The sequence below is a fragment of the Lissotriton vulgaris genome, chromosome 4_1 (assembly GCF_964263255.1).
Source record: "Lissotriton vulgaris chromosome 4_1, aLisVul1.2, whole genome shotgun sequence".
In the NCBI taxonomy this organism is placed as follows: Eukaryota; Metazoa; Chordata; class Amphibia; order Caudata; family Salamandridae; genus Lissotriton; species Lissotriton vulgaris.
This window is the reverse complement of record NC_141691.1, coordinates 519882406-519898493: the sequence shown is the minus strand read 5'-3', so window position 1 is coordinate 519898493 and position 16088 is coordinate 519882406. Positions and strand designations below refer to the sequence as shown.

General features: G+C 52.1%; 23 non-coding genes across 23 annotated transcripts; 8 read left to right on the top strand and 15 right to left on the bottom strand.

Moving 5' to 3' along the window:
* Positions 1–95: 95 nt before the first annotated feature.
* TRNAE-UUC (transfer RNA glutamic acid (anticodon UUC)) lies at positions 96–167 on the bottom strand. The gene has a single exon. It is a non-coding gene; the product is annotated as a tRNA-Glu (tRNA).
* A 243-nt stretch (positions 168–410) lies between these two features.
* TRNAL-UAA (transfer RNA leucine (anticodon UAA)) lies at positions 411–493 on the top strand. Its single transcript has one exon. It is a non-coding gene; the product is annotated as a tRNA-Leu (tRNA).
* A 1094-nt stretch (positions 494–1587) lies between these two features.
* Positions 1588–1659, bottom strand: TRNAE-CUC (transfer RNA glutamic acid (anticodon CUC)). Its single transcript has one exon. It is a non-coding gene; the product is annotated as a tRNA-Glu (tRNA).
* A 618-nt stretch (positions 1660–2277) lies between these two features.
* Positions 2278–2349, bottom strand: TRNAE-UUC (transfer RNA glutamic acid (anticodon UUC)). Its single transcript has one exon. It is a non-coding gene; the product is annotated as a tRNA-Glu (tRNA).
* Positions 2350–2592: 243 nt separating this feature from the next.
* TRNAL-UAA (transfer RNA leucine (anticodon UAA)) lies at positions 2593–2675 on the top strand. The gene has a single exon. It is a non-coding gene; the product is annotated as a tRNA-Leu (tRNA).
* Positions 2676–3769: 1094 nt separating this feature from the next.
* Positions 3770–3841, bottom strand: TRNAE-CUC (transfer RNA glutamic acid (anticodon CUC)). Its single transcript has one exon. It is a non-coding gene; the product is annotated as a tRNA-Glu (tRNA).
* Positions 3842–4459: 618 nt separating this feature from the next.
* TRNAE-UUC (transfer RNA glutamic acid (anticodon UUC)) lies at positions 4460–4531 on the bottom strand. Its single transcript has one exon. It is a non-coding gene; the product is annotated as a tRNA-Glu (tRNA).
* Positions 4532–4774: 243 nt separating this feature from the next.
* Positions 4775–4857, top strand: TRNAL-UAA (transfer RNA leucine (anticodon UAA)). The gene has a single exon. It is a non-coding gene; the product is annotated as a tRNA-Leu (tRNA).
* A 1094-nt stretch (positions 4858–5951) lies between these two features.
* On the bottom strand, positions 5952–6023 carry TRNAE-CUC (transfer RNA glutamic acid (anticodon CUC)). The gene has a single exon. It is a non-coding gene; the product is annotated as a tRNA-Glu (tRNA).
* A 618-nt stretch (positions 6024–6641) lies between these two features.
* Positions 6642–6713, bottom strand: TRNAE-UUC (transfer RNA glutamic acid (anticodon UUC)). Its single transcript has one exon. It is a non-coding gene; the product is annotated as a tRNA-Glu (tRNA).
* Positions 6714–6956: 243 nt separating this feature from the next.
* On the top strand, positions 6957–7039 carry TRNAL-UAA (transfer RNA leucine (anticodon UAA)). The gene has a single exon. It is a non-coding gene; the product is annotated as a tRNA-Leu (tRNA).
* A 1094-nt stretch (positions 7040–8133) lies between these two features.
* On the bottom strand, positions 8134–8205 carry TRNAE-CUC (transfer RNA glutamic acid (anticodon CUC)). The gene has a single exon. It is a non-coding gene; the product is annotated as a tRNA-Glu (tRNA).
* A 618-nt stretch (positions 8206–8823) lies between these two features.
* Positions 8824–8895, bottom strand: TRNAE-UUC (transfer RNA glutamic acid (anticodon UUC)). The gene has a single exon. It is a non-coding gene; the product is annotated as a tRNA-Glu (tRNA).
* A 243-nt stretch (positions 8896–9138) lies between these two features.
* On the top strand, positions 9139–9221 carry TRNAL-UAA (transfer RNA leucine (anticodon UAA)). The gene has a single exon. It is a non-coding gene; the product is annotated as a tRNA-Leu (tRNA).
* Positions 9222–10315: 1094 nt separating this feature from the next.
* TRNAE-CUC (transfer RNA glutamic acid (anticodon CUC)) lies at positions 10316–10387 on the bottom strand. Its single transcript has one exon. It is a non-coding gene; the product is annotated as a tRNA-Glu (tRNA).
* Positions 10388–11005: 618 nt separating this feature from the next.
* TRNAE-UUC (transfer RNA glutamic acid (anticodon UUC)) lies at positions 11006–11077 on the bottom strand. The gene has a single exon. It is a non-coding gene; the product is annotated as a tRNA-Glu (tRNA).
* Positions 11078–11320: 243 nt separating this feature from the next.
* On the top strand, positions 11321–11403 carry TRNAL-UAA (transfer RNA leucine (anticodon UAA)). The gene has a single exon. It is a non-coding gene; the product is annotated as a tRNA-Leu (tRNA).
* Positions 11404–12497: 1094 nt separating this feature from the next.
* On the bottom strand, positions 12498–12569 carry TRNAE-CUC (transfer RNA glutamic acid (anticodon CUC)). The gene has a single exon. It is a non-coding gene; the product is annotated as a tRNA-Glu (tRNA).
* Positions 12570–13187: 618 nt separating this feature from the next.
* On the bottom strand, positions 13188–13259 carry TRNAE-UUC (transfer RNA glutamic acid (anticodon UUC)). The gene has a single exon. It is a non-coding gene; the product is annotated as a tRNA-Glu (tRNA).
* Positions 13260–13502: 243 nt separating this feature from the next.
* TRNAL-UAA (transfer RNA leucine (anticodon UAA)) lies at positions 13503–13585 on the top strand. The gene has a single exon. It is a non-coding gene; the product is annotated as a tRNA-Leu (tRNA).
* Positions 13586–14679: 1094 nt separating this feature from the next.
* TRNAE-CUC (transfer RNA glutamic acid (anticodon CUC)) lies at positions 14680–14751 on the bottom strand. Its single transcript has one exon. It is a non-coding gene; the product is annotated as a tRNA-Glu (tRNA).
* Positions 14752–15369: 618 nt separating this feature from the next.
* TRNAE-UUC (transfer RNA glutamic acid (anticodon UUC)) lies at positions 15370–15441 on the bottom strand. The gene has a single exon. It is a non-coding gene; the product is annotated as a tRNA-Glu (tRNA).
* A 243-nt stretch (positions 15442–15684) lies between these two features.
* On the top strand, positions 15685–15767 carry TRNAL-UAA (transfer RNA leucine (anticodon UAA)). Its single transcript has one exon. It is a non-coding gene; the product is annotated as a tRNA-Leu (tRNA).
* The last annotated feature ends 321 nt before the right edge of the window (positions 15768–16088 follow it).

The window sequence follows — 16088 nt, the reverse complement described above, 5'->3', positions numbered from 1 at the left end:
CTCCGCTTTCATCTATTGGGAGGGGTGCCTTTTTAAAGACCTTCTTTTAAAAAAGATACACAGACAAATTAAGCAATCTATGCTTTAGAGGGATCTTCCCTGACCGGGAATCGAACCCGGGCCGCGGCGGTGAAAGCGCCGAATCCTAGCCACTAGACCACCAGGGAGTAGATGCTCTAGTGTGCCTGCCTTGCTCACCCCCTTATTGTGACTAAGCTAACTCCAATATAAAAATTAACGGTAAGGTCCGAGTGGGAGAAAGTTAGGTGTCACACAGTGTGTTTGTTATAAGCAATTACTTTTAACCTCCTGCAAAAGCCTTTTAACTCTGCAATCACCTCTTGCTGGACAGCTGGTGCTACAGTAGCAAGCATAAAAAGGGAGTTGAAGAAAGTAAATCCTTGGGTCTCACCAGGGTGGCCGAGTGGTTAAGGCGTTGGACTTAAGATCCAATGGACGTTTGTCCGCATGGGTTCGAGCCCCATTCCTGGTATGGGTTTTCAGCAGGTTTGTAGGAACGTGCAGATGCTTTTGAAAAGCATTTTCCTCCGCCCTCCTCGGCCTCCCACTGCCCCTCCCCAACGGTCCCCATTCAAGCCTCAGGTGTGGAGTCTGCTGCTACTCTTCTACCAGCATGGATGCTTCCCAGAGCAATGAAGTGCCATCTACACAGAGCCCCTGCCTAGAGAAATACACCTCCTATGTCTTTTTCCACTATAGGGAGCAGGAGAAACTGATTGCTTCCTGGGCAACATGGGTCTGCCACTAGAATTTGCAGATTTCTCCCCTTTTTTTGATTTACGCCTACAGGCTCTCCCTTCCCAGTGGAGCAGGATCTGCTGATGCAGGCCCGGCTGGCTCAAACGTGCAAAGGGTTCTCCACAGGCCTCTGGGAAAGAAATTGAGCAGAGTTTCCTGCCCCGCCTCCTCTCGCCTTCCGAACGGGCTTCCAAACGGGCAATGCCCTGACGGGTCCCCCACAACCTATCCTGCCCATGCCCACACCCCTGTATATGAGGGTGACCCATGTCCCTCACCCTCCATGCTCGAATGGAAGGCCTGTGTGTCCTGAGGGGAGCACCAGACAGGCATCTCTCAGGCCAGGCAGACACCTGCAGTACCTGTTAAGCTCCAAAGCCTGTACATTCCCAAGATGCAACAGGTCACTATGCAAATCAGGCAGCCCTTGCCACACCCTCCCCGCCTCTGGCCTCTGCCGCTTTCCGTACGTGCAGCTCAGCTTTTTCTTACCCAGAGGCAGACTTCCGTTTTAGCAAACAGGTGGGTTGCAGTGGGTCCAGGACGCCATTTGGAGACAAAGCCTGCGGCCCAGTCAAAGGAGGACTACCTGCCACAGGCCATGGGGTCAGAAGCCTACAAAAGGAAGCGCGCCTCGGAATACAGGATCTCACTTGCTCAAGAGCCTTGCCTCCCACCATGGGAAGCAGCTCTAAAGGAACCTTGCGAAAATCATATTTTGAGCGATACTGCGTCATGCTAGGCAAATTGTGAGTCAGAAAAGCAACTTCATTTTGAGAAGCCCTGACCTACGGGAAGGAAAAGCTTTCAAGGTCAGAAGAGGGACTTTTCCCTGACCGGGAATCGAACCCGGGCCGCGGCGGTGAGAGCGCCGAATCCTAACCACTAGACCACCAGGGAGCCCAGAGCCGTGCAGCAAAAGTTCATACACTGCTCTCCGAGTGACAAAGCTCATGGGGGCTGAAAACATATTTTATTCTACAGCAAATATGAATCGGAACTTAATCCTCATGATGCCACCAGACTGCCTGTCACTTCCAGGCACAGGCCATCCTCTCCCCCTTGCTACTGAACCGATGAATTCCTGCACAATCAGGATCCCCGGGAAAACCCAAGAGGGACACTTAGTGGCTGCTGATGGCGCACAGACAGCTGGTACACCTTCTCTCACCTATCTCGTTATTCAGCTTGCTGGAAGAATACATTGCGCTTAAGCGATTCAAGAGTGCAAAGGAGAAGAGTGCTCCAAAGTAGATGTATGCATCACAGCAGGGTTTTCCAGCAATTTACCTTTCTGTTGAGCTGGTACTGCACTTCACGCCAACATAGAGCACCTGACTGGGTGGGGGACTGCGTGCGCACAAAGGTGGCTTAGGTCAATGGGGGCAAAGCAACCTGGGGCACAGGAGAACAAGCCCCATTCCTCCGCTTTCATCTATTGGGAGGGGTGCCTTTTTAAAGACCTTCTTTTAAAAAAGATACACAGACAAATTAAGCAATCTATGCTTTAGAGGGATCTTCCCTGACCGGGAATCGAACCCGGGCCGCGGCGGTGAAAGCGCCGAATCCTAGCCACTAGACCACCAGGGAGTAGATGCTCTAGTGTGCCTGCCTTGCTCACCCCCTTATTGTGACTAAGCTAACTCCAATATAAAAATTAACGGTAAGGTCCGAGTGGGAGAAAGTTAGGTGTCACACAGTGTGTTTGTTATAAGCAATTACTTTTAACCTCCTGCAAAAGCCTTTTAACTCTGCAATCACCTCTTGCTGGACAGCTGGTGCTACAGTAGCAAGCATAAAAAGGGAGTTGAAGAAAGTAAATCCTTGGGTCTCACCAGGGTGGCCGAGTGGTTAAGGCGTTGGACTTAAGATCCAATGGACGTTTGTCCGCATGGGTTCGAGCCCCATTCCTGGTATGGGTTTTCAGCAGGTTTGTAGGAACGTGCAGATGCTTTTGAAAAGCATTTTCCTCCGCCCTCCTCGGCCTCCCACTGCCCCTCCCCAACGGTCCCCATTCAAGCCTCAGGTGTGGAGTCTGCTGCTACTCTTCTACCAGCATGGATGCTTCCCAGAGCAATGAAGTGCCATCTACACAGAGCCCCTGCCTAGAGAAATACACCTCCTATGTCTTTTTCCACTATAGGGAGCAGGAGAAACTGATTGCTTCCTGGGCAACATGGGTCTGCCACTAGAATTTGCAGATTTCTCCCCTTTTTTTGATTTACGCCTACAGGCTCTCCCTTCCCAGTGGAGCAGGATCTGCTGATGCAGGCCCGGCTGGCTCAAACGTGCAAAGGGTTCTCCACAGGCCTCTGGGAAAGAAATTGAGCAGAGTTTCCTGCCCCGCCTCCTCTCGCCTTCCGAACGGGCTTCCAAACGGGCAATGCCCTGACGGGTCCCCCACAACCTATCCTGCCCATGCCCACACCCCTGTATATGAGGGTGACCCATGTCCCTCACCCTCCATGCTCGAATGGAAGGCCTGTGTGTCCTGAGGGGAGCACCAGACAGGCATCTCTCAGGCCAGGCAGACACCTGCAGTACCTGTTAAGCTCCAAAGCCTGTACATTCCCAAGATGCAACAGGTCACTATGCAAATCAGGCAGCCCTTGCCACACCCTCCCCGCCTCTGGCCTCTGCCGCTTTCCGTACGTGCAGCTCAGCTTTTTCTTACCCAGAGGCAGACTTCCGTTTTAGCAAACAGGTGGGTTGCAGTGGGTCCAGGACGCCATTTGGAGACAAAGCCTGCGGCCCAGTCAAAGGAGGACTACCTGCCACAGGCCATGGGGTCAGAAGCCTACAAAAGGAAGCGCGCCTCGGAATACAGGATCTCACTTGCTCAAGAGCCTTGCCTCCCACCATGGGAAGCAGCTCTAAAGGAACCTTGCGAAAATCATATTTTGAGCGATACCGCGTCATGCTAGGCAAATTGTGAGTCAGAAAAGCAACTTCATTTTGAGAAGCCCTGACCTACGGGAAGGAAAAGCTTTCAAGGTCAGAAGAGGGACTTTTCCCTGACCGGGAATCGAACCCGGGCCGCGGCGGTGAGAGCGCCGAATCCTAACCACTAGACCACCAGGGAGCCCAGAGCCGTGCAGCAAAAGTTCATACACTGCTCTCCGAGTGACAAAGCTCATGGGGGCTGAAAACATATTTTATTCTACAGCAAATATGAATCGGAACTTAATCCTCATGATGCCACCAGACTGCCTGTCACTTCCAGGCACAGGCCATCCTCTCCCCCTTGCTACTGAACCGATGAATTCCTGCACAATCAGGATCCCCGGGAAAACCCAAGAGGGACACCTAGTGGCTGCTGATGGCGCACAGACAGCTGGTACACCTTCTCTCACCTATCTCGTTATTCAGCTTGCTGGAAGAATACATTGCGCTTAAGCCATTCAAGAGTGCAAAGGAGAAGAGTGCTCCAAAGTAGATGTATGCATCACAGCAGGGTTTTCCAGCAATTTACCTTTCTGTTGAGCTGGTACTGCACTTCACGCCAACATAGAGCACCTGACTGGGTGGGGGACTGCGTGCGCACAAAGGTGGCTTAGGTCAATGGGGGCAAAGCAACCTGGGGCACAGGAGAACAAGCCCCATTCCTCCGCTTTCATCTATTGGGAGGGGTGCCTTTTTAAAGACCTTCTTTTAAAAAAGATACACAGACAAATTAAGCAATCTATGCTTTAGAGGGATCTTCCCTGACCGGGAATCGAACCCGGGCCGCGGCGGTGAAAGCGCCGAATCCTAGCCACTAGACCACCAGGGAGTAGATGCTCTAGTGTGCCTGCCTTGCTCACCCCCTTATTGTGACTAAGCTAACTCCAATATAAAAATTAACGGTAAGGTCCGAGTGGGAGAAAGTTAGGTGTCACACAGTGTGTTTGTTATAAGCAATTACTTTTAACCTCCTGCAAAAGCCTTTTAACTCTGCAATCACCTCTTGCTGGACAGCTGGTGCTACAGTAGCAAGCATAAAAAGGGAGTTGAAGAAAGTAAATCCTTGGGTCTCACCAGGGTGGCCGAGTGGTTAAGGCGTTGGACTTAAGATCCAATGGACGTTTGTCCGCATGGGTTCGAGCCCCATTCCTGGTATGGGTTTTCAGCAGGTTTGTAGGAACGTGCAGATGCTTTTGAAAAGCATTTTCCTCCGCCCTCCTCGGCCTCCCACTGCCCCTCCCCAACGGTCCCCATTCAAGCCTCAGGTGTGGAGTCTGCTGCTACTCTTCTACCAGCATGGATGCTTCCCAGAGCAATGAAGTGCCATCTACACAGAGCCCCTGCCTAGAGAAATACACCTCCTATGTCTTTTTCCACTATAGGGAGCAGGAGAAACTGATTGCTTCCTGGGCAACATGGGTCTGCCACTAGAATTTGCAGATTTCTCCCCTTTTTTTGATTTACGCCTACAGGCTCTCCCTTCCCAGTGGAGCAGGATCTGCTGATGCAGGCCCGGCTGGCTCAAACGTGCAAAGGGTTCTCCACAGGCCTCTGGGAAAGAAATTGAGCAGAGTTTCCTGCCCCGCCTCCTCTCGCCTTCCGAACGGGCTTCCAAACGGGCAATGCCCTGACGGGTCCCCCACAACCTATCCTGCCCATGCCCACACCCCTGTATATGAGGGTGACCCATGTCCCTCACCCTCCATGCTCGAATGGAAGGCCTGTGTGTCCTGAGGGGAGCACCAGACAGGCATCTCTCAGGCCAGGCAGACACCTGCAGTACCTGTTAAGCTCCAAAGCCTGTACATTCCCAAGATGCAACAGGTCACTATGCAAATCAGGCAGCCCTTGCCACACCCTCCCCGCCTCTGGCCTCTGCCGCTTTCCGTACGTGCAGCTCAGCTTTTTCTTACCCAGAGGCAGACTTCCGTTTTAGCAAACAGGTGGGTTGCAGTGGGTCCAGGACGCCATTTGGAGACAAAGCCTGCGGCCCAGTCAAAGGAGGACTACCTGCCACAGGCCATGGGGTCAGAAGCCTACAAAAGGAAGCGCGCCTCGGAATACAGGATCTCACTTGCTCAAGAGCCTTGCCTCCCACCATGGGAAGCAGCTCTAAAGGAACCTTGCGAAAATCATATTTTGAGCGATACCGCGTCATGCTAGGCAAATTGTGAGTCAGAAAAGCAACTTCATTTTGAGAAGCCCTGACCTACGGGAAGGAAAAGCTTTCAAGGTCAGAAGAGGGACTTTTCCCTGACCGGGAATCGAACCCGGGCCGCGGCGGTGAGAGCGCCGAATCCTAACCACTAGACCACCAGGGAGCCCAGAGCCGTGCAGCAAAAGTTCATACACTGCTCTCCGAGTGACAAAGCTCATGGGGGCTGAAAACATATTTTATTCTACAGCAAATATGAATCGGAACTTAATCCTCATGATGCCACCAGACTGCCTGTCACTTCCAGGCACAGGCCATCCTCTCCCCCTTGCTACTGAACCGATGAATTCCTGCACAATCAGGATCCCCGGGAAAACCCAAGAGGGACACCTAGTGGCTGCTGATGGCGCACAGACAGCTGGTACACCTTCTCTCACCTATCTCGTTATTCAGCTTGCTGGAAGAATACATTGCGCTTAAGCCATTCAAGAGTGCAAAGGAGAAGAGTGCTCCAAAGTAGATGTATGCATCACAGCAGGGTTTTCCAGCAATTTACCTTTCTGTTGAGCTGGTACTGCACTTCACGCCAACATAGAGCACCTGACTGGGTGGGGGACTGCGTGCGCACAAAGGTGGCTTAGGTCAATGGGGGCAAAGCAACCTGGGGCACAGGAGAACAAGCCCCATTCCTCCGCTTTCATCTATTGGGAGGGGTGCCTTTTTAAAGACCTTCTTTTAAAAAAGATACACAGACAAATTAAGCAATCTATGCTTTAGAGGGATCTTCCCTGACCGGGAATCGAACCCGGGCCGCGGCGGTGAAAGCGCCGAATCCTAGCCACTAGACCACCAGGGAGTAGATGCTCTAGTGTGCCTGCCTTGCTCACCCCCTTATTGTGACTAAGCTAACTCCAATATAAAAATTAACGGTAAGGTCCGAGTGGGAGAAAGTTAGGTGTCACACAGTGTGTTTGTTATAAGCAATTACTTTTAACCTCCTGCAAAAGCCTTTTAACTCTGCAATCACCTCTTGCTGGACAGCTGGTGCTACAGTAGCAAGCATAAAAAGGGAGTTGAAGAAAGTAAATCCTTGGGTCTCACCAGGGTGGCCGAGTGGTTAAGGCGTTGGACTTAAGATCCAATGGACGTTTGTCCGCATGGGTTCGAGCCCCATTCCTGGTATGGGTTTTCAGCAGGTTTGTAGGAACGTGCAGATGCTTTTGAAAAGCATTTTCCTCCGCCCTCCTCGGCCTCCCACTGCCCCTCCCCAACGGTCCCCATTCAAGCCTCAGGTGTGGAGTCTGCTGCTTCTCTTCTACCAGCATGGATGCTTCCCAGAGCAATGAAGTGCCATCTACACAGAGCCCCTGCCTAGAGAAATACACCTCCTATGTCTTTTTCCACTATAGGGAGCAGGAGAAACTGATTGCTTCCTGGGCAACATGGGTCTGCCACTAGAATTTGCAGATTTCTCCCCTTTTTTTGATTTACGCCTACAGGCTCTCCCTTCCCAGTGGAGCAGGATCTGCTGATGCAGGCCCGGCTGGCTCAAACGTGCAAAGGGTTCTCCACAGGCCTCTGGGAAAGAAATTGAGCAGAGTTTCCTGCCCCGCCTCCTCTCGCCTTCCGAACGGGCTTCCAAACGGGCAATGCCCTGACGGGTCCCCCACAACCTATCCTGCCCATGCCCACACCCCTGTATATGAGGGTGACCCATGTCCCTCACCCTCCATGCTCGAATGGAAGGCCTGTGTGTCCTGAGGGGAGCACCAGACAGGCATCTCTCAGGCCAGGCAGACACCTGCAGTACCTGTTAAGCTCCAAAGCCTGTACATTCCCAAGATGCAACAGGTCACTATGCAAATCAGGCAGCCCTTGCCACACCCTCCCCGCCTCTGGCCTCTGCCGCTTTCCGTACGTGCAGCTCAGCTTTTTCTTACCCAGAGGCAGACTTCCGTTTTAGCAAACAGGTGGGTTGCAGTGGGTCCAGGACGCCATTTGGAGACAAAGCCTGCGGCCCAGTCAAAGGAGGACTACCTGCCACAGGCCATGGGGTCAGAAGCCTACAAAAGGAAGCGCGCCTCGGAATACAGGATCTCACTTGCTCAAGAGCCTTGCCTCCCACCATGGGAAGCAGCTCTAAAGGAACCTTGCGAAAATCATATTTTGAGCGATACTGCGTCATGCTAGGCAAATTGTGAGTCAGAAAAGCAACTTCATTTTGAGAAGCCCTGACCTACGGGAAGGAAAAGCTTTCAAGGTCAGAAGAGGGACTTTTCCCTGACCGGGAATCGAACCCGGGCCGCGGCGGTGAGAGCGCCGAATCCTAACCACTAGACCACCAGGGAGCCCAGAGCCGTGCAGCAAAAGTTCATACACTGCTCTCCGAGTGACAAAGCTCATGGGGGCTGAAAACATATTTTATTCTACAGCAAATATGAATCGGAACTTAATCCTCATGATGCCACCAGACTGCCTGTCACTTCCAGGCACAGGCCATCCTCTCCCCCTTGCTACTGAACCGATGAATTCCTGCACAATCAGGATCCCCGGGAAAACCCAAGAGGGACACTTAGTGGCTGCTGATGGCGCACAGACAGCTGGTACACCTTCTCTCACCTATCTCGTTATTCAGCTTGCTGGAAGAATACATTGCGCTTAAGCGATTCAAGAGTGCAAAGGAGAAGAGTGCTCCAAAGTAGATGTATGCATCACAGCAGGGTTTTCCAGCAATTTACCTTTCTGTTGAGCTGGTACTGCACTTCACGCCAACATAGAGCACCTGACTGGGTGGGGGACTGCGTGCGCACAAAGGTGGCTTAGGTCAATGGGGGCAAAGCAACCTGGGGCACAGGAGAACAAGCCCCATTCCTCCGCTTTCATCTATTGGGAGGGGTGCCTTTTTAAAGACCTTCTTTTAAAAAAGATACACAGACAAATTAAGCAATCTATGCTTTAGAGGGATCTTCCCTGACCGGGAATCGAACCCGGGCCGCGGCGGTGAAAGCGCCGAATCCTAGCCACTAGACCACCAGGGAGTAGATGCTCTAGTGTGCCTGCCTTGCTCACCCCCTTATTGTGACTAAGCTAACTCCAATATAAAAATTAACGGTAAGGTCCGAGTGGGAGAAAGTTAGGTGTCACACAGTGTGTTTGTTATAAGCAATTACTTTTAACCTCCTGCAAAAGCCTTTTAACTCTGCAATCACCTCTTGCTGGACAGCTGGTGCTACAGTAGCAAGCATAAAAAGGGAGTTGAAGAAAGTAAATCCTTGGGTCTCACCAGGGTGGCCGAGTGGTTAAGGCGTTGGACTTAAGATCCAATGGACGTTTGTCCGCATGGGTTCGAGCCCCATTCCTGGTATGGGTTTTCAGCAGGTTTGTAGGAACGTGCAGATGCTTTTGAAAAGCATTTTCCTCCGCCCTCCTCGGCCTCCCACTGCCCCTCCCCAACGGTCCCCATTCAAGCCTCAGGTGTGGAGTCTGCTGCTACTCTTCTACCAGCATGGATGCTTCCCAGAGCAATGAAGTGCCATCTACACAGAGCCCCTGCCTAGAGAAATACACCTCCTATGTCTTTTTCCACTATAGGGAGCAGGAGAAACTGATTGCTTCCTGGGCAACATGGGTCTGCCACTAGAATTTGCAGATTTCTCCCCTTTTTTTGATTTACGCCTACAGGCTCTCCCTTCCCAGTGGAGCAGGATCTGCTGATGCAGGCCCGGCTGGCTCAAACGTGCAAAGGGTTCTCCACAGGCCTCTGGGAAAGAAATTGAGCAGAGTTTCCTGCCCCGCCTCCTCTCGCCTTCCGAACGGGCTTCCAAACGGGCAATGCCCTGACGGGTCCCCCACAACCTATCCTGCCCATGCCCACACCCCTGTATATGAGGGTGACCCATGTCCCTCACCCTCCATGCTCGAATGGAAGGCCTGTGTGTCCTGAGGGGAGCACCAGACAGGCATCTCTCAGGCCAGGCAGACACCTGCAGTACCTGTTAAGCTCCAAAGCCTGTACATTCCCAAGATGCAACACGTCACTATGCAAATCAGGCAGCCCTTGCCACACCCTCCCCGCCTCTGGCCTCTGCCGCTTTCCGTACGTGCAGCTCAGCTTTTTCTTACCCAGAGGCAGACTTCCGTTTTAGCAAACAGGTGGGTTGCAGTGGGTCCAGGACGCCATTTGGAGACAAAGCCTGCGGCCCAGTCAAAGGAGGACTACCTGCCACAGGCCATGGGGTCAGAAGCCTACAAAAGGAAGCGCGCCTCGGAATACAGGATCTCACTTGCTCAAGAGCCTTGCCTCCCACCATGGGAAGCAGCTCTAAAGGAACCTTGCGAAAATCATATTTTGAGCGATACTGCGTCATGCTAGGCAAATTGTGAGTCAGAAAAGCAACTTCATTTTGAGAAGCCCTGACCTACGGGAAGGAAAAGCTTTCAAGGTCAGAAGAGGGACTTTTCCCTGACCGGGAATCGAACCCGGGCCGCGGCGGTGAGAGCGCCGAATCCTAACCACTAGACCACCAGGGAGCCCAGAGCCGTGCAGCAAAAGTTCATACACTGCTCTCCGAGTGACAAAGCTCATGGGGGCTGAAAACATATTTTATTCTACAGCAAATATGAATCGGAACTTAATCCTCATGATGCCACCAGACTGCCTGTCACTTCCAGGCACAGGCCATCCTCTCCCCCTTGCTACTGAACCGATGAATTCCTGCACAATCAGGATCCCCGGGAAAACCCAAGAGGGACACCTAGTGGCTGCTGATGGCGCACAGACAGCTGGTACACCTTCTCTCACCTATCTCGTTATTCAGCTTGCTGGAAGAATACATTGCGCTTAAGCCATTCAAGAGTGCAAAGGAGAAGAGTGCTCCAAAGTAGATGTATGCATCACAGCAGGGTTTTCCAGCAATTTACCTTTCTGTTGAGCTGGTACTGCACTTCACGCCAACATAGAGCACCTGACTGGGTGGGGGACTGCGTGCGCACAAAGGTGGCTTAGGTCAATGGGGGCAAAGCAACCTGGGGCACAGGAGAACAAGCCCAATTCCTCCGCTTTCATCTATTGGGAGGGGTGCCTTTTTAAAGACCTTCTTTTAAAAAAGATACACAGACAAATTAAGCAATCTATGCTTTAGAGGGATCTTCCCTGACCGGGAATCGAACCCGGGCCGCGGCGGTGAAAGCGCCGAATCCTAGCCACTAGACCACCAGGGAGTAGATGCTCTAGTGTAACTGTCTTGCTCACCCCCTTATTGTGACTAAGCTAACTCCAATATAAAAATTAACGGTAAGGTCCGAGTGGGAGAAAGTTAGGTGTCACACAGTGTGTTTGTTATAAGCAATTACTTTTAACCTCCTGCAAAAGCCTTTTAACTCTGCAATCACCTCTTGCGGGACAGCTGGTGCTACAGTAGCAAGCATAAAAAGGGAGTTGAAGAAAGTAAATCCTTGGGTCTCACCAGGGTGGCCGAGTGGTTAAGGCGTTGGACTTAAGATCCAATGGACGTTTGTCCGCATGGGTTCGAGCCCCATTCCTGGTATGGGTTTTCAGCAGGTTTGTAGGAACGTGCAGATGCTTTTGAAAAGCATTTTCCTCCGCCCTCCTCGGCCTCCCACTGCCCCTCCCCAACGGTCCCCATTCAAGCCTCAGGTGTGGAGTCTGCTGCTACTCTTCTACCAGCATGGATGCTTCCCAGAGCAATGAAGTGCCATCTACACAGAGCCCCTGCCTAGAGAAATACACCTCCTATGTCTTTTTCCACTATAGGGAGCAGGAGAAACTGATTGCTTCCTGGGCAACATGGGTCTGCCACTAGAATTTGCAGATTTCTCCCCTTTTTTTGATTTACGCCTACAGGCTCTCCCTTCCCAGTGGAGCAGGATCTGCTGATGCAGGCCCGGCTGGCTCAAACGTGCAAAGGGTTCTCCACAGGCCTCTGGGAAAGAAATTGAGCAGAGTTTCCTGCCCCGCCTCCTCTCGCCTTCCGAACGGGCTTCCAAACGGGCAATGCCCTGACGGGTCCCCCACAACCTATCCTGCCCATGCCCACACCCCTGTATATGAGGGTGACCCATGTCCCTCACCCTCCATGCTCGAATGGAAGGCCTGTGTGTCCTGAGGGGAGCACCAGACAGGCATCTCTCAGGCCAGGCAGACACCTGCAGTACCTGTTAAGCTCCAAAGCCTGTACATTCCCAAGATGCAACAGGTCACTATGCAAATCAGGCAGCCCTTGCCACACCCTCCCCGCCTCTGGCCTCTGCCGCTTTCCGTACGTGCAGCTCAGCTTTTTCTTACCCAGAGGCAGACTTCCGTTTTAGCAAACAGGTGGGTTGCAGTGGGTCCAGGACGCCATTTGGAGACAAAGCCTGCGGCCCAGTCAAAGGAGGACTACCTGCCACAGGCCATGGGGTCAGAAGCCTACAAAAGGAAGCGCGCCTCGGAATACAGGATCTCACTTGCTCAAGAGCCTTGCCTCCCACCATGGGAAGCAGCTCTAAAGGAACCTTGCGAAAATCATATTTTGAGCGATACTGCGTCATGCTAGGCAAATTGTGAGTCAGAAAAGCAACTTCATTTTGAGAAGCCCTGACCTACGGGAAGGAAAAGCTTTCAAGGTCAGAAGAGGGACTTTTCCCTGACCGGGAATCGAACCCGGGCCGCGGCGGTGAGAGCGCCGAATCCTAACCACTAGACCACCAGGGAGCCCAGAGCCGTGCAGCAAAAGTTCATACACTGCTCTCCGAGTGACAAAGCTCATGGGGGCTGAAAACATATTTTATTCTACAGCAAATATGAATCGGAACTTAATCCTCATGATGCCACCAGACTGCCTGTCACTTCCAGGCACAGGCCATCCTCTCCCCCTTGCTACTGAACCGATGAATTCCTGCACAATCAGGATCCCCGGGAAAACCCAAGAGGGACACTTAGTGGCTGCTGATGGCGCACAGACAGCTGGTACACCTTCTCTCACCTATCTCGTTATTCAGCTTGCTGGAAGAATACATTGCGCTTAAGCGATTCAAGAGTGCAAAGGAGAAGAGTGCTCCAAAGTAGATGTATGCATCACAGCAGGGTTTTCCAGCAATTTACCTTTCTGTTGAGCTGGTACTGCACTTCACGCCAACATAGAGCACCTGACTGGGTGGGGGACTGCGTGCGCACAAAGGTGGCTTAGGTCAATGGGGGCAAAGCAACCTGGGGCACAGGAGAACAAGCCCCATTCCTCCGCTTTCATCTATTGGGAGGGGTGCCTTTTTAAAGACCTTCTTTTAAAAAAGATACACAGACAAATTAAGCAATCTATGCTTTAGAGGGATCTTCCCTGACCGGGAATCGAACCCGGGCCGCGGCGGTGAAAGCGCCGAATCCTAGCCACTAGACCACCAGGGAGTAGATGCTCTAGTGTGCCTGCCTTGCTCACCCCCTTATTGTGACTAAGCTAACTCCAATATAAAAATTAACGGTAAGGTCCGAGTGGGAGAAAGTTAGGTGTCACACAGTGTGTTTGTTATAAGCAATTACTTTTAACCTCCTGCAAAAGCCTTTTAACTCTGCAATCACCTCTTGCTGGACAGCTGGTGCTACAGTAGCAAGCATAAAAAGGGAGTTGAAGAAAGTAAATCCTTGGGTCTCACCAGGGTGGCCGAGTGGTTAAGGCGTTGGACTTAAGATCCAATGGACGTTTGTCCGCATGGGTTCGAGCCCCATTCCTGGTATGGGTTTTCAGCAGGTTTGTAGGAACGTGCAGATGCTTTTGAAAAGCATTTTCCTCCGCCCTCCTCGGCCTCCCACTGCCCCTCCCCAACGGTCCCCATTCAAGCCTCAGGTGTGGAGTCTGCTGCTACTCTTCTACCAGCATGGATGCTTCCCAGAGCAATGAAGTGCCATCTACACAGAGCCCCTGCCTAGAGAAATACACCTCCTATGTCTTTTTCCACTATAGGGAGCAGGAGAAACTGATTGCTTCCTGGGCAACATGGGTCTGCCACTAGAATTTGCAGATTTCTCCCCTTTTTTTGATTTACGCCTACAGGCTCTCCCTTCCCAGTGGAGCAGGATCTGCTGATGCAGGCCCGGCTGGCTCAAACGTGCAAAGGGTTCTCCACAGGCCTCTGGGAAAGAAATTGAGCAGAGTTTCCTGCCCCGCCTCCTCTCGCCTTCCGAACGGGCTTCCAAACGGGCAATGCCCTGACGGGTCCCCCACAACCTATCCTGCCCATGCCCACACCCCTGTATATGAGGGTGACCCATGTCCCTCACCCTCCATGCTCGAATGGAAGGCCTGTGTGTCCTGAGGGGAGCACCAGACAGGCATCTCTCAGGCCAGGCAGACACCTGCAGTACCTGTTAAGCTCCAAAGCCTGTACATTCCCAAGATGCAACAGGTCACTATGCAAATCAGGCAGCCCTTGCCACACCCTCCCCGCCTCTGGCCTCTGCCGCTTTCCGTACGTGCAGCTCAGCTTTTTCTTACCCAGAGGCAGACTTCCGTTTTAGCAAACAGGTGGGTTGCAGTGGGTCCAGGACGCCATTTGGAGACAAAGCCTGCGGCCCAGTCAAAGGAGGACTACCTGCCACAGGCCATGGGGTCAGAAGCCTACAAAAGGAAGCGCGCCTCGGAATACAGGATCTCACTTGCTCAAGAGCCTTGCCTCCCACCATGGGAAGCAGCTCTAAAGGAACCTTGCGAAAATCATATTTTGAGCGATACCGCGTCATGCTAGGCAAATTGTGAGTCAGAAAAGCAACTTCATTTTGAGAAGCCCTGACCTACGGGAAGGAAAAGCTTTCAAGGTCAGAAGAGGGACTTTTCCCTGACCGGGAATCGAACCCGGGCCGCGGCGGTGAGAGCGCCGAATCCTAACCACTAGACCACCAGGGAGCCCAGAGCCGTGCAGCAAAAGTTCATACACTGCTCTCCGAGTGACAAAGCTCATGGGGGCTGAAAACATATTTTATTCTACAGCAAATATGAATCGGAACTTAATCCTCATGATGCCACCAGACTGCCTGTCACTTCCAGGCACAGGCCATCCTCTCCCCCTTGCTACTGAACCGATGAATTCCTGCACAATCAGGATCCCCGGGAAAACCCAAGAGGGACACCTAGTGGCTGCTGATGGCGCACAGACAGCTGGTACACCTTCTCTCACCTATCTCGTTATTCAGCTTGCTGGAAGAATACATTGCGCTTAAGCCATTCAAGAGTGCAAAGGAGAAGAGTGCTCCAAAGTAGATGTATGCATCACAGCAGGGTTTTCCAGCAATTTACCTTTCTGTTGAGCTGGTACTGCACTTCACGCCAACATAGAGCACCTGACTGGGTGGGGGACTGCGTGCGCACAAAGGTGGCTTAGGTCAATGGGGGCAAAGCAACCTGGGGCACAGGAGAACAAGCCCCATTCCTCCGCTTTCATCTATTGGGAGGGGTGCCTTTTTAAAGACCTTCTTTTAAAAAAGATACACAGACAAATTAAGCAATCTATGCTTTAGAGGGATCTTCCCTGACCGGGAATCGAACCCGGGCCGCGGCGGTGAAAGCGCCGAATCCTAGCCACTAGACCACCAGGGAGTAGATGCTCTAGTGTGCCTGCCTTGCTCACCCCCTTATTGTGACTAAGCTAACTCCAATATAAAAATTAACGGTAAGGTCCGAGTGGGAGAAAGTTAGGTGTCACACAGTGTGTTTGTTATAAGCAATTACTTTTAACCTCCTGCAAAAGCCTTTTAACTCTGCAATCACCTCTTGCTGGACAGCTGGTGCTACAGTAGCAAGCATAAAAAGGGAGTTGAAGAAAGTAAATCCTTGGGTCTCACCAGGGTGGCCGAGTGGTTAAGGCGTTGGACTTAAGATCCAATGGACGTTTGTCCGCATGGGTTCGAGCCCCATTCCTGGTATGGGTTTTCAGCAGGTTTGTAGGAACGTGCAGATGCTTTTGAAAAGCATTTTCCTCCGCCCTCCTCGGCCTCCCACTGCCCCTCCCCAACGGTCCCCATTCAAGCCTCAGGTGTGGAGTCTGCTGCTACTCTTCTACCAGCATGGATGCTTCCCAGAGCAATGAAGTGCCATCTACACAGAGCCCCTGCCTAGAGAAATACACCTCCTATGTCTTTTTCCACTATAGGGAGCAGGAGAAACTGATTGCTTCCTGGGCAACATGGGTCTGCCACTAGAATTTGCAGATTTCTCCCCTTTTTTTGATTTACGCCTACAGGCTC